Source organism: Pan troglodytes, chromosome 3 (genome assembly GCF_028858775.2).
Source record: "Pan troglodytes isolate AG18354 chromosome 3, NHGRI_mPanTro3-v2.0_pri, whole genome shotgun sequence".
Lineage (NCBI taxonomy): Eukaryota > Metazoa > Chordata > Mammalia > Primates > Hominidae > Pan > Pan troglodytes.
Genome location: NC_072401.2, coordinates 40,343,807 through 40,357,184, shown reverse-complemented (window position 1 = coordinate 40,357,184; position 13,378 = coordinate 40,343,807). Strand labels below are relative to the sequence as shown.

The following is a 13,378-nucleotide window of genomic DNA, read 5'->3' as shown; positions in this document are numbered from 1 at the left end:
TATTTTTAATAGAGACGGGGTTTCACCATGTTGGCCAGGATGGTCTCAATCTCTTGACCTCGTAATCCGCCCGCCTCGGCCTCCCAAAGTGCTGGGATTACAGGCGTGAGCCACCGTGCCCAGCCTGGCAAGCAGGTTGTATTTACTTAGATGACATATTTCATCCTAAACTCTGTTTCTGACCTAAAGGGTCTGAGAAAAAAAAAAAAAAGCAAGTAGATGAAATGTTCATTTGTAGCGGCTTGCAGGGTAGGACATGATTAGCTGAAGAAAGTGATACATCCAGCCAGGTGCAGTGGCTCACACCTGTAATCCCAGCACTTTGGGAGGCCAAGGCAGGCAGATCACGAGGTAAGGAGTTCAAGACCAGCCTGGCCAACGTGGTGAAACCCCGTCTCTACTAAAAATACAAAAATTAGCTGGGCCTGGGGGCACGTGCCTGTAATCCCAGCTATTCAGGAGGCTGAGACAGGAGAATCACTTGAACCCAGGAGGTGGAGGTTGCAGTGAGCCAAGATCTCACCGTTTCACTCCAGCCTGGGCAAAAAGAGTGAAACTCCGTCTCAGAAAAAAAAAAAAAAGAAAAAAAAAGTGATACATCCAAGACCAGGATTAGGATGAAGGAGATAAGTCACCTAACTGGGTTGTAAAATGTAAAAGGCGCCAAAGCACTCAGTAATTAAGTGATAAATAATAATAGTAAATAATACAAGTAATAAAATAATTTTTTTTCCAACAGAATTTTGCTCTTGTCGCCCAGGCTGGAGTGCAATGGCACAATCTTGGCTCACTGTAACCTCCGTCTCCTGGGTTCAAGCGATTCTCCTGCCTCAGCCTCCCAAGTATCTGGGATTACAGGCCCATGCCACCACGCCCAACTCATTTCTGTACTTTTTTTTTTTTTTTTTGAGACAGAGTCTCGCTCTGTCGCCCAGGATGGAGTGCAGTGGCATGATCTCGGCTCACTGCAAGCTCTGCCTCCCAGGTTCACACCATTCTCCTGCCTCAGCCTCCCGAGTAGCTGGGACTACAGGTGCCCGCCACCACGCCTGGCTAATTTTTTGTATTTTTAGTAGAAACGGGGTTTCACCATGTTAGCCAAGATGGTCTTGATCTCCTGACCTCGTGATCCGCCCACCTCAGCCTCCCACATTTTTGTACTTTTAATGAAGGCAGGGTTTCACCACGTTGGCCAGGCTGGTCTTCAACTCCTGACCTCAGGTGATCCACTCACCTCGGCCTCCCAAAGTGCTGGGGTTACAGCCATTTGCCACCATGCCCAGCCTTAAAATAGTATTTTAATGCTTTTTTTTTTTTTTTTTTTTTTTTGAGACAGAATTTTGCTGTTGTTGCCCAGGCTGGAGTGCAATGGCATGATTTCAGCTCACCGCAACCTCCGCCTCCCAGGTTCAAGCAATTATCCTGCCTCAGCCTCCCAAGTAGCTGGGATTACATGCATGTGCCCCCACGCCCGGCTACTTTTTGTATTTTTAGTAGAGATGGGGTTTCTCCATGTTGGTCAGGCTGGTCTCGAACTCCCAACCTCAGGTGATCTGCCCGCCTTGGCCTCCCAAAGTGCTGGGATTACAGGCGTGAGCCACCACGCCTGGCCAGTGCAATATTTTTAAAAGTCAAAATAGGTGCAGCAAAACCCCATAATGAACAAAATATTGAAATGTTAAATAAAAATTAGATCGGTGCTACTAATTTTTTCTTTTGCCTCAGGCTCCAATATGGTTAGGCACAGCACTACTTGGCACTGCCACTGAGCAAAGAGTATGGGCAGACAGAACTGCTTTCAGAACACTCTTTGTATTTTTTTTGAAATATGTTTGGACAGGAATGATGGAGGCAATTGCTAGAAGTCACCTCCACAGCTTCCAGGATTTAGATGGCTGAGCATTGACCTTTCTAGACTTTTTTTTTTTTAATTTCCCCAATACAAAATCAGAACAAGAAACAGAAACACAAACGCTATCTTCAATAAAACTAGGAAACATTTATCCCCCAAACTCACAGCACATGTAAACAAAAAGCAGATGGAGGAATGGTGACTAAATTAGCAGAGCAGAGGAAGGCCAAGCTTTGTTGGAGAAGACCCACAAAAAGCAAGACAACTCAAGGACTGAAGCCTGGTACTTTGGAAGGCAGTAATAGGAACAGGACACTGAAGACAGTGAGGGGTGTCTGAAGACTGAAAAGCAGCCCTAGAAGCCCTCCCTCACTCCCATCAGTCAGGCAGCCACCCCTTCCCCACTCCCACAAGTACTTTTTCTGGGGAGAAACAATCTGAGAAGCTTAGGGAGCAGCAGGAAGAAAGAGAGATCGGGTGAGAATTCCGTGAAAGTCTACAGGCCGGGTATGGTGGCTCACGGCTGTAATCCCAGCAGTTTGGGAGGCCAAGGCAGGCAGATCACTTGAGGTCAGGAGCTCGAGACCAGCCAGGGCAACATAGTAAAACCTTGTCTCTACTAAAAATACAAAAAATTTAGCAGGCATGGTGGCCAGTGCCTGTAATCTCAGCTACTCAGGAGGCTAAGACAGGAGAATTGCTTGAACCCAGGAGGCAAGAGGTTGCAGTCAGCTGAGATCATGCCACTGTACTGCAGCCTGGGCAACAGAGTGAGACTCCATCTCAAAAAAAAAAAAAAGTCTACAGAGTTTCCAGAGTACTTGCTTTGTTTTCTTTTTCTTTTTTTTTTTTTTTTAACAAAAAAAGGGCATCCAGGCACAGAGGCCAAGGTGGGCGGATCACAAGGTCAGGAGTTCAACACAAGCCTGACCAACATGGTAAAACCTCGTCTCTACTAAAAATGTCTAATTTTTATTAGACAGGCATGGTGGTGTGCACCTGTAATCCCAGCTACTCAGGAGGCTGAGGCAGGAGAATCGCTTGAACCCAGGAGGCGGAGGTTGCAGTGAGCCAAGATGGTGCCACTGCACTCCAGCCTGGGCGACAGACAAGACTCCATCTCAGAAAAAAAAAAAAGGAAAAAAGTCTACATATTGAACTGTGAAATTCCTCAGTCCAGTGCTACAGAGCCAATAGCCAGGCAGAAGATTAGTTTAGTACTTGCTTTTTTTTTTTAACAAAAAAAGGTCTACATATTGAACTGTGAGATTCCTCAGTCCAGTGCTACAAAGCCAATAGCCAAGCAGAAAATTAGTTTTTCTCCAGATAAAGTAAATTGCTACAGAGAAAATACCTACACATACTGTCATTTGGGGTACCACACACATACCTGCACACAAAAGCTGGCTGACTACCTAGGGAATCTAAAAATAAGCTCACAAGTTGACAAGACCTGCCCACTCACACAGAGCTTCCAGTCAGCTATGCAGTGGTTCAGTTAAAAATCTGACCAAATATTCAAGGATCATCAGACCTTTGAGGAAAGCTTTCAACAGTAAAGACAGAGACCGAGCCGGGCATGGTGGTTCACATCTGTAATCCCAGCACTTTGGGAAGCCAAGGCAGGTGGATCACTTGAGGTCAAGAGTTTGAGACCAGCCTGGCCAACATGGTGAAACCCTGTCTCTACTAAAAATACAAAAATTAGCTGAGTGTGGTGGCGCACGCCTGTAATCCCAGCTACTCGGAAGGCTAAGGTGGGAGAGTCGCTTGAACCTGGGAGGCGGAAGTTGCAGTGAGCCGAGATCGTGCCACTGCACTCCAGCCTGGGTGACAGAGCGAGACTCCGTCTCAAAATAAAATAAATAAATAGTTTTTTAAAAAATGGTGAATGGTTAAATAGACTGTGGTACATCCATACCATGGAATACCCAGCATTAAAAAAGAACAACCTACTGATACATGCAAAAACTTAGGTGGCTTTCTAGGGCATTATGCAGCCTGAAAAAGCCAGTCTCAAAGGGATACATAAGGCCTGATTCCAGTTATGTAATTTCCTCAAAATGAGCTGGATTGCCTGTTTCTGGATTTACATGATTGATAATTCTACAGGGCATTTAGTTTTAGTTTCCGACAACCATAACACAACTTTCATTCTCTCCTGGAGTCCTCCTTTCTTCTTTCTTTTTTTCTTTTTTGAAACAGAGTCTCACTCTGTCACCCAGGTTAGAGTGCAGTGGCACGATCTCAACTCACTGCAACCTCCATCTCTCAGGTTCAAGCAATTCTCCTGCCTCAGCCTCCCAAGTAGCTGGGATTACAGGCAAGCACCACCATGCCCGGCAATTTTTGTATTTTTAGCAGAGACAGGCTTTCACCATGTTGGACAGGCTGGTCTTGAACTCCTGACCTCCACTGATCTGCCCGCCTCAGCCTCCCAAAATGCAGGGATTACAGGTATGAGTCACTGTGCCTGGCCAATTTTTTAATTTTTCTGTGACAAAGTCTTGCTCTGTTACCCAGGCTGGAGTGCAGTGGCACGATCACAGTTAACTGCAGCCTCAACCTCCTGGGCTAAAGTGATCCTCCCACCTCCCAACCTTCCAAGCTGGGACTACAGTTGTGTGTCACTACACCTGGCTAAATTTTTTAATTTTTTGTAGAGGTGAGGGTCTCATTAATGTTGCCTAGGCTGGTCTCAAACTCCTGGGATCAAGGAATCCTCCTACCTTGGCCTCCCAAAGTGCTGGGATTACCAGTGTGAGCCACCATGCCTGGCTGGGTTTTACTCATTTTCTAATTGGTTTTGTTTTTGTTTATTTACTGTTGAGTTGAAAATTCTTCGTATAGTCTAGATATGAGTCCTTTATCAGATATGTGATTGGTAAATCACAACAAAAGTTTTTAATTTTGATGAAGTCCAATTTATCAGTTTTTTTATGGATTGTGCTTTTGGTGTCACATCTAAGAATTCCTTAACAAGGCACAGGTCTTGAAGATTTTCTCCTATGTTTTCTTCTAAAAGCTTATAGTTTTACATTTCACATCTAAATCTATAATCCATTTTGAGGTAATTTTTACATTTTTCCATGTTTGTATAAGTAACTTTAGTCCATTTGACTACTTTTCATATTCCCTTGTATGACAAAGTTACAGTGCATTTATGTTTAGTTTTGTTTTTTGAGATGGAGTCTCGCTCTGTCACACGGGCTGGAATGCAATGGTGCGATCTTGAATCACTGCAACCTCTGCCTCCCAGGTTCAAGTAATTCTTCTGCCTCAGCCTCCAGAGAAGCTGGAATTACAGGCGTGTGCCACCACACCTGGCTAATTTTTTTTGAATTTTTAGTAGAGATGGGATTTCACTATGTTGGCCGGGCTGGTCTCAAATTCCTGACCTCAAGTGATCCACCAACCTTGGCCTCCCAAAGTGTTGGGATTATAGGTGTGAGCCACTGCACTGGCCCATGCATTTATCTTTTGCTGTCCTGGGGTATAGTCAGTTTTTCCACAAACACTACTGCAGTAATCATCCTTGTTCATTTCATTTGATATTATTTATCAAATAAATACAGGTGCCCACAACCACGCCCAGCTAATTTTTGTATTTTTAGTAGAGACGGGGTTTCACCATGTTGGCCAGGCTGGTCTCAAACTCCTGACCTCAGGAGATACACCCTTCTCGACCTCACAAAGTGCTGGGATTACAGGCGTGAGCCACCACACCCGGCCCATTATTATTATCATTATCATTATTATTATTATTATTATTATTGAGACAGGGTCTCACTCTCACCTAGGCTGGAGTGCAGTGGTACAAACACTGCTCACTGCAGTGTCCTGGGCTCAAGGGATCCTCCCACCTCAGCCTCCCGGTAGTTGGGACCACCGGCACGTGCCATCGAGCCTGGCATTTTTTTTTTCTGGTAGAGACATGGTCTCACTACATTGTCCAGGCTGGCTTGAACTCTGAGCTCAACCTATTCCTCTCACCTCAGCCTCCCAAAATGTCGAGATTACAGGGATGAGCCACCTCACCTGGCCCTAGATCCATTTTTTCCTTTTTTTTTTGTTTTTTTTTTTTGTTTTCTTTGTGTGAGATGGAGTCTCGCTCTGTCGCCCAGGCTAGAGTGCAGTGTTGCAATCTTGGCTCACTGCAACCTCCACCTCCTGGGCTCAGGCGATCCTCCCACCTCAGCAGCTGGTACAGGCAGGCGCCATCACGGCCGGCTAATTTTTGTATTTTTAGTAGAGACGGGGTTTCACCATGTTGCTGAGGCTGGTCTCAAACTCCTGATCTTAAGTGATCCACTCACTTTGGCCTCCTGAAGTGCAGGTATTACAGGTGTGAGCCACTGCGCCCAGCCCTACTTTCTAAATAAATCTATCCACTTCTCATTATCTCTACTGACACCTCTCTACTTCAAGCTGTCAGTCATCTCCTTCCTACTTCATCTTCTTCACAAACCACTATAATAAACTTAATTAATTTCTCCACATTCATTTTTGTTTTACCTCAGTATATACATGGCCATATAACATACATATCTTATAATGTAAATCTATTTTAGATAACTTGCCAAGTTCCCTCACATCATGTTTGGGCCTTTACATATGCCACTTCCTCTGCCTGGGGAATGTTGTTTCTTCCCTCTTTGCATAGCCAACATCTAGTCATTCATCAAGCTTCAGTGTAAATGTCATTTCCTTAATATTACCTTCACTAATCATATATAAATCAGAAGTTATATTCCCCCTTACTTTTCCTTCATAGACCAATTGCAATTATAAATTAAATATTTTATTTACATTATTATTATTATTTTGAGACGGAGTCTCACTGTGTTACCCGGGCTGGAGTGCAGTGGCATGATCTCAGCTCACTGTAACCTCCCACTCCCAGGTTCAAGAGATCCTCTCACCTCAGCCTCCCAAGTAGCCTCCCAAGGGACCATAGGTGCACGCCACCATGACCTGCTAATTTTTGTATTTTTAGTAGAGCCAGGGTTTTACCACTTTGCCCAGGCTGGTCTCAAACTCCTGGGCTTAAGTGATTCTCCTGCCTTGGCCTCCTAAAGTGCTGAGATTACAAGCATGAGCCACCACACCCGGCCTCACTATTTTAAAACTCTGGCACAGTGCATGGCACATGATAAATTTCTAATAAATGTTTGTAGAAACAATGCAGATTTTTTCTTTCTTTTTTTTTTTTTTTTTTTTTGAGATGGAGTTTCACTCTTGTCACCCAGGCTGGAGTGCAATGGCGCGATCCCGGCTCACTGCAACCTCTGCCTCCCGGGTTCAAGCGATTCTTCTGCCTCAGGCTCCCAAGTAACTGGGATTACAGGCCTGTACCACCACGCCTGGCTAATTTTTTTGTTTTTAGTAGAGATGGGGTTTCACCATGTTGGCCAGGCTGGTCTTGAACTCCTGACCTCAGGTGATCCTCCTGCCTCAGCCTCCCAAAGTGCTGGGATTACAGGCATGAGCCACCGCATCTGGCCTCACTGTTGTATTTCAAAACTCTGGCGTAGGGCTTGGCACATGATAAACGTCTAATAAATATTTGTAGAAAGAATGCAGAATATTTTTTTTTTCTGAGATGGAGTTTTACTCTTTTGCCCAGGCTGGAGTGCAATGATGCAATCCTGGCTCACTGTAACCTCTAACTCAAGTGATTCTAATGCCTCAGCCTCCCAAGTAGCTGGAATTACAGGCACGTGCCACCACGCCCTGCTAATTTTTGTGATGTTTTGTTTTGCTTTGTTTTGTTTTGTTTGAGACAGAGTCTGGCTGTGTCTCCCAGGCTGGAGTGCAGTGGCACAATCTCTGCTCACTGCAACTTCCGCCTCACGAGTTCAAGCGATTCTCCTGCCTCAGCCTCCTGAGTAGCTGGGACTACAGGAGCCCACCACCATGCCGAGCTAATTTTTGTATTTTTAGTAGAGACAAGGTTTCATCACATTAACCAGGCTGGTCTCGAACTCTTGACCTCAGGTGATCTGCCCTCCTCAGCCTCCCAAAGTGCTGGGATTGCAGGCATGAGCCACCTTGCCTGGCAATTTTTGTATTTTTAGCAGAGATGGGGTTTCGCCATGTTGGCCAGTCAGGGAAAGCATGCAGAATTTTTAAATGAATATTTAAGTAGCCGAATGAATGAATGTTTGAATAAAACATATCAAAAATCGGCTGGGCACCGTAGCTCATGCCTGTAATCCCAACACTTTGGGAGGCCGAGGTGGTGAGTTCCAGACCAGGCTGGCCAATATGGTGAAACCCCCATCTCTATTAAAAATACAAAAATTTGGCTGGGCGCAGTGGCTCATGCCTGTAATCCCAGCACTTTGGGAGGTCGAGGCGGGTGGATCACGAGGTCAGGAGATCGAGACCGTCCTGGCTAACACAGTGAAACCCCTTCTCTACTAAAAATACAAAAAATTAGCCGGGTGTGGTTGCAGGCGCCTGTAGTCCCAGCTACTCGGGAGGCTGAGGCAGGAGAATGGCCTGAACCCGGGAGGCGGAGCTTGCAGTGAGCTGAGATCGCGCCACTGCACTCCAGCCTGGGCGACAGAGCAAGACTCTGTCTCAAAAAAAAAAAAAAATACAAAAATTTGCTGGGCGTGGTGGAGTGTGCCTGTAGTCCCAGCTGCTCCAGAATGTGAGGTAGGAGAATTGCTTGAACCCGGGAGGTGGAGGTTGCAGTGAGCTGAGATCGCCCCACTGCACTCCAGCCTGGGTGACAGAGCAAGATTCCATCTCAAAAAAACCAAAAATCTTAAAAATATTTATTTATTTTATCTCTGAACTTATTATTGGCCTCCTGCTCCCCAAAGGGTACCCTGCTTCTTCTGGCTTAACGTCTCAGAACTTTGGTGTCGTTGGTCTCAGACACCACTTTGCCATCCACTATCCTGCGGGTGGTGGTCTTTTGGATGGTTTGCATGGAGTTGTCCAGGGCATCACCAAGATTGAAGTCCTTGCCGTCCTCCAGCAGGCAGGTAGGTGGCAATCTCAGCCTCTAGCTTGACCTTGATATTCAGCAGGGCCTCCTACTCCTGGGCCTGGCACTGTCCCTCTGCCCGGGTCTGTGCCAGCTCTGACTCCAGGTGCAGCAGGATCCCGTTGAGCTGCTCCATCTGCAGGGTGTAGCGGGCCTCCACCTCCCTCAGGCTGTTCTCCAAGCTGGCCTTCAGATTTCTCATGGAGTCCAGGTCGATCTCCAAGGACTGGACTGTATGTCTCAGCTCCGTGAGCGGCATCTCAGCAGCTCCAACCTTGGCAGTCTGCGTGGTGACCACTGTGGTCTCTCCTCAATCTGCTGAGACCAGTACTTGTCTAGGTCCTCTCAGTTCTTCCAAGCCAGCTCGTCATATTGGGCCTGGATGTCTGCTATGATCCTGGCAAGGTCCTGAGATTTGGGGGCATCTACCTCCACGGTCAACCCAGAGCTGGCAATCTGAGCTTGTAGACCTTTTACTTAATCTTCGTGGTTCTTCTTCATGAAGACCAGCTCCTCCTTGAGAGCCTCGATCTCTGTCTCCAGCTGCAGCCAAGTGACATTGGTGTCATCAGTGACCTTGCAGAGCCCTTGGATGTAGTTCTTTACAGACTGGCACAGGGCCAGCTCTGTCTCATACTTGACTCCAAAGTCATTAGCAGCAAGACGGGCATTGTTGATCTACAGAAAGATGAAGGCATTGTCCACAGTATTTGCGAAGATCTGAGCCCTCAGGTCCTCGATGGTCTTGAAGTAATGGCTCCAGACTCTGACCTGGAGTCCCTTCTTCTCCAGATGCTCCCGGATTTTGCTCTCCAGCTTCCAGTTCTCGGTCTCCAAGCTCCTCAATCTGTCCAGGTAGGAGGCCAGGCGGTCGTTCAGGCTTTGCATGGCCTCCTTATAGTTCTGGATGCCTCCCATTCCTGCCAGATCCCCGGCCATCCCAGCGGCCAGGCCCCGGAACCCAATGCCGAGCCGGAAGCTGGTGGAACGGGACACGGAGATCCAGGAACCAGAGCCCCCGGCACCTGCATAGATGCTGGCCGAGCTGCTGACTGGCCGAGCGCCGTAGCTGGGCACCTGGACAGAGCTCAGGGACCAGTAGTCGGTGGAGAAGGTGGAACGAATGGTGAAGCTCATTCTGTCCAGGGAGGAGTGAGAGGACAGGACTCAGGCTTTGCCGATGACTATTTATTTATTTTTTTAATTTATTTATTTATTAAGATGGAGTCTTGCTCCATAGCCCAGGCTGGAGTGCAGTGGCGCGATCTCAGCTCACTGCAACCTCCGCCTCCCAGACTCAAGTGATTCTCGTGCCTCAGCCTCCCAAGTAGCTGGGATTACAGATGTGTGCCACCACACCTGGCTAATTTTTTTTTTTAGTAGAGACAGGGTTTCACCATGTTGGCCAGGCTGATCTAAAACTCTTGACCTCAGGTGATCCTCAGGCATGAGCCACCACGCCCAGCCAAAAATATTTCTGTTTTTGATTCACTATTCATTCTTTTGAGATTTGTATTATGTGAACAGTATTAAATATGGGCAAGGCTTTATATATAACCATCTTTATTTCGGTCTTATTTATAAGGACAAAAGGTACAGATGATCTAAATATCCAATAAAAAGGAAACATCAGTATATTAAGATGAGGTAAACTGTGCTTTCTTTCCCAAATCCAGCTTATCATCAGAATCTCCTGAGGAACTTTTATAAAAATAGAGATTTATGGGTCTTACTCTTGAGCTACTAAGTTAAGATCTCTGGGAGTGGAAATAGATTTCTCTCCCTCTCTCTCTCTCTTTTTTTTTTTTTTTTTTTGGACAGAGTCTCACTCCCTCACCCAGTCTGGAGTTCAGTGGCTCGATCTCAGCTCACTGCAACCTCTGCCTCCCAGGTTCAAATGATTCTTGTGTTTCAGCCTCCCAAGTGGCTGAGAGTACAGGTGTGCGCCACCACACCCGGCTAAGTTTTGTATTTGTAGTAGAGATGTGGTTTTCCCAGGTTGGCTAGGCTGGTCAAAAGCTCAAAAGATCTGCCTGCCTCAGCCTCCCAAAGTGTTGGGATTACAGGCGTGAGCCACCGTGCCAGCCAGATTTTTCTCTTTCATGATTAGCTGGGCTTTGGAACCACTGGGTTTAGTGGGAAGAATACAGATTCTGAAGACTGACCTTGCTGCTTGTCAGCTCTGTAACCTCAGGCAAATAAGTTTTCAGCCTTCCCTGAAGTCACTTTCCTCATCTGTAAAATACGAATCTCTGGAGGTGCTAATTACTGAATAAAATGATGTCTATAAAGCACCTGACATGCACATTAAGTAATTGCTATTATTGTTGGTATATTGGCACTATAGAATATTATACAGCTACTAAAATTAATCTTCCTGAAAAAAAAACGTTGTTCTTCTCCTACGTATCAAAGTCCTAGAAGAAAGGACATGGTACACTCAAACTGGGTAATTTGAGGCGATTTAGCAAAGGGATCATTTGCAAAAGGTTTAGGGAAACCAATAAAGATTATTGCAGAACTTGGCCGGGCCCGGTGGCTCACACCCATAATCCCAGCACTTTGGGAGGCAGAGGCGGGCAGATCACGAGGTCAGGAGATCAAGACCATCCTGGCGAACACGGTGAAACCCCGTCTCTACTAAAAATACAAAAAAAAAATTAGCCGGGCATGGTGATGGGTGCCTGTAGTCCCAGCTACTCAGGAGGCTGAGGCAGGAGAATGGCGTTAACCCGGGAGGCGGAGCTTGCAGTGAGCCGAGATTGCGCCACTGCACCCCAGCCTGGGCGACAGAGAGAGACTCCGTCTCAAAAAAAAAAAGATTATTGCAGAACTTGTTGCAGCTGTCTATCAACAGCAGTTATCAAACATAGGCTGAAATGGAGATCCCAGGAAAGAGCATCTGACAAGAGGTGAGACCTTCAGTAAAGGGGCACAGCCAACCCACCCCACTCCCTCAAAGGAGAAGGGAAATTAATACCCTATCATAGTGTCCCCATTAGGTAAACCCAAATAGAAGAGCTCAACAGAATCCACTGATGGCGTCCTCATGAGTCCCTCCTGAGACACAAAGCAGAATGAAGAAGAGAAGAGAGGCTCTGGACTAAAGAAGAGTACAAATCATCAGCTGGGCGTGGTGGCTCACACCTGTAATCCCAGCACTTTGGGAGGCCAAGGCAGGTGGAGCACCTGAGCCCAGGAGTTCAAGATCAGCCTGGTCAACATGGTGAAACCTCCTCTCTACAAAAAATACAAAAATTAGTCAGGCGAGGTGGTGCACACCTGTAATCCCAGCTACTAAGGCAGGGGGATGCATGACAGAGCAAGACCTGGTCTAAAAAATAAAAATAAAAAATAACATACAAATCACATACATAAGTATTTCCACTGGGTACAAATATCCATAGAAATTTTATTGTAAGTAAATACTTCAACATTTTAATATCGGTTGCCTTTGGAAGATGGATTATTGATTACCTTTTCTTGCTCTTTCTAATTTTTTGAATTTTCTAAAGTTTCAACCACAATAATAGTATTTATTGAATATTATTGAATACTTACTGCTCTATGTATTTATGGGTGTATAAATACATTTCATCTTTTTTTTTTTTTTGAGATGGAATCTCACTCTGTCTCTCAGGCTGGAGTGCAGTGGCATGATCTTGGCTCACTGCAACTTCTGCCCCCCAGGTTCAAGCGATTCTTCTGTCTCAGGCTCCCGAATACCTGGGGCTACAGGCGTGCACTACCACTCCCAGCTGATTTTTGTATTTTTATTGTTATTGTTTTTTTTTTTTTTTTGGAGACAGAGTCTCACTTGACATGTCACCTAGTCTGGAGTGCAGTCGTGCAATGTTGGCTCACCGCAACCTCCACCTCCTGGCTTCAAGAGATTCTCCTGCCTCAGCCTCCCAAAAAGCTAAGATTACAGGCTGGGCGTTGGAACCATGGGCTGGGCTTTGCCAGCTAATTTTTGTATTTTTAGTAGAGATGGAGTTTTACCATGTTGGCCAGGCTGGTCTCAAACTCCTGACCTCAGGTGATCTGCCTGCCTCAGCCTCCCAAAGTGCTGGGATTACAGGTGTGAGCCACTGCGCCTGGCTAATTTTTGTACTTTTAGTAGAGATGGGTTTTCACCATGTTAGCGAGGCTGGTTTCGAACTCCTGCCCTCAAGTGATCTGCTGTCCTCAGACTCCCAAAGTGTTGGGATTACAGGCTTAAGCCACTGCACCTGGCCCATTTCATGTTCGTAGCAACCCTATGAGGTAGGTACTATTATCATCCTCACATTATGGACAACAAAATTCCAACTAGAGAGGTTAAGTGACATCCAAAGTTGTATAACCGCAAGTAAACTATGGAGCCATGACTTAAATATAGCCATTCTGCTACAGTCTTCCTACTTTTAAAAACACTACTTCGTTATGTTCACGGTAGGTAACAAGAAAGATCTTTGGCCGGGTGCGATGGCGCACACCTGTAATCCCAGCACTTTGAGAGGCCAAGGCGGGCAGATCATGAGGTC

At 46.1% G+C, this 13,378-nt stretch overlaps 1 pseudogene; it reads right to left on the bottom strand.

Annotated features, from left to right (window-relative positions):
• Positions 1-8,659: 8,659 nt before the first annotated feature.
• On the bottom strand, positions 8,660-9,989 carry LOC738028 (keratin, type I cytoskeletal 18-like; annotated as a pseudogene).
• Positions 9,990-13,378: the final 3,389 nt, after the last annotated feature.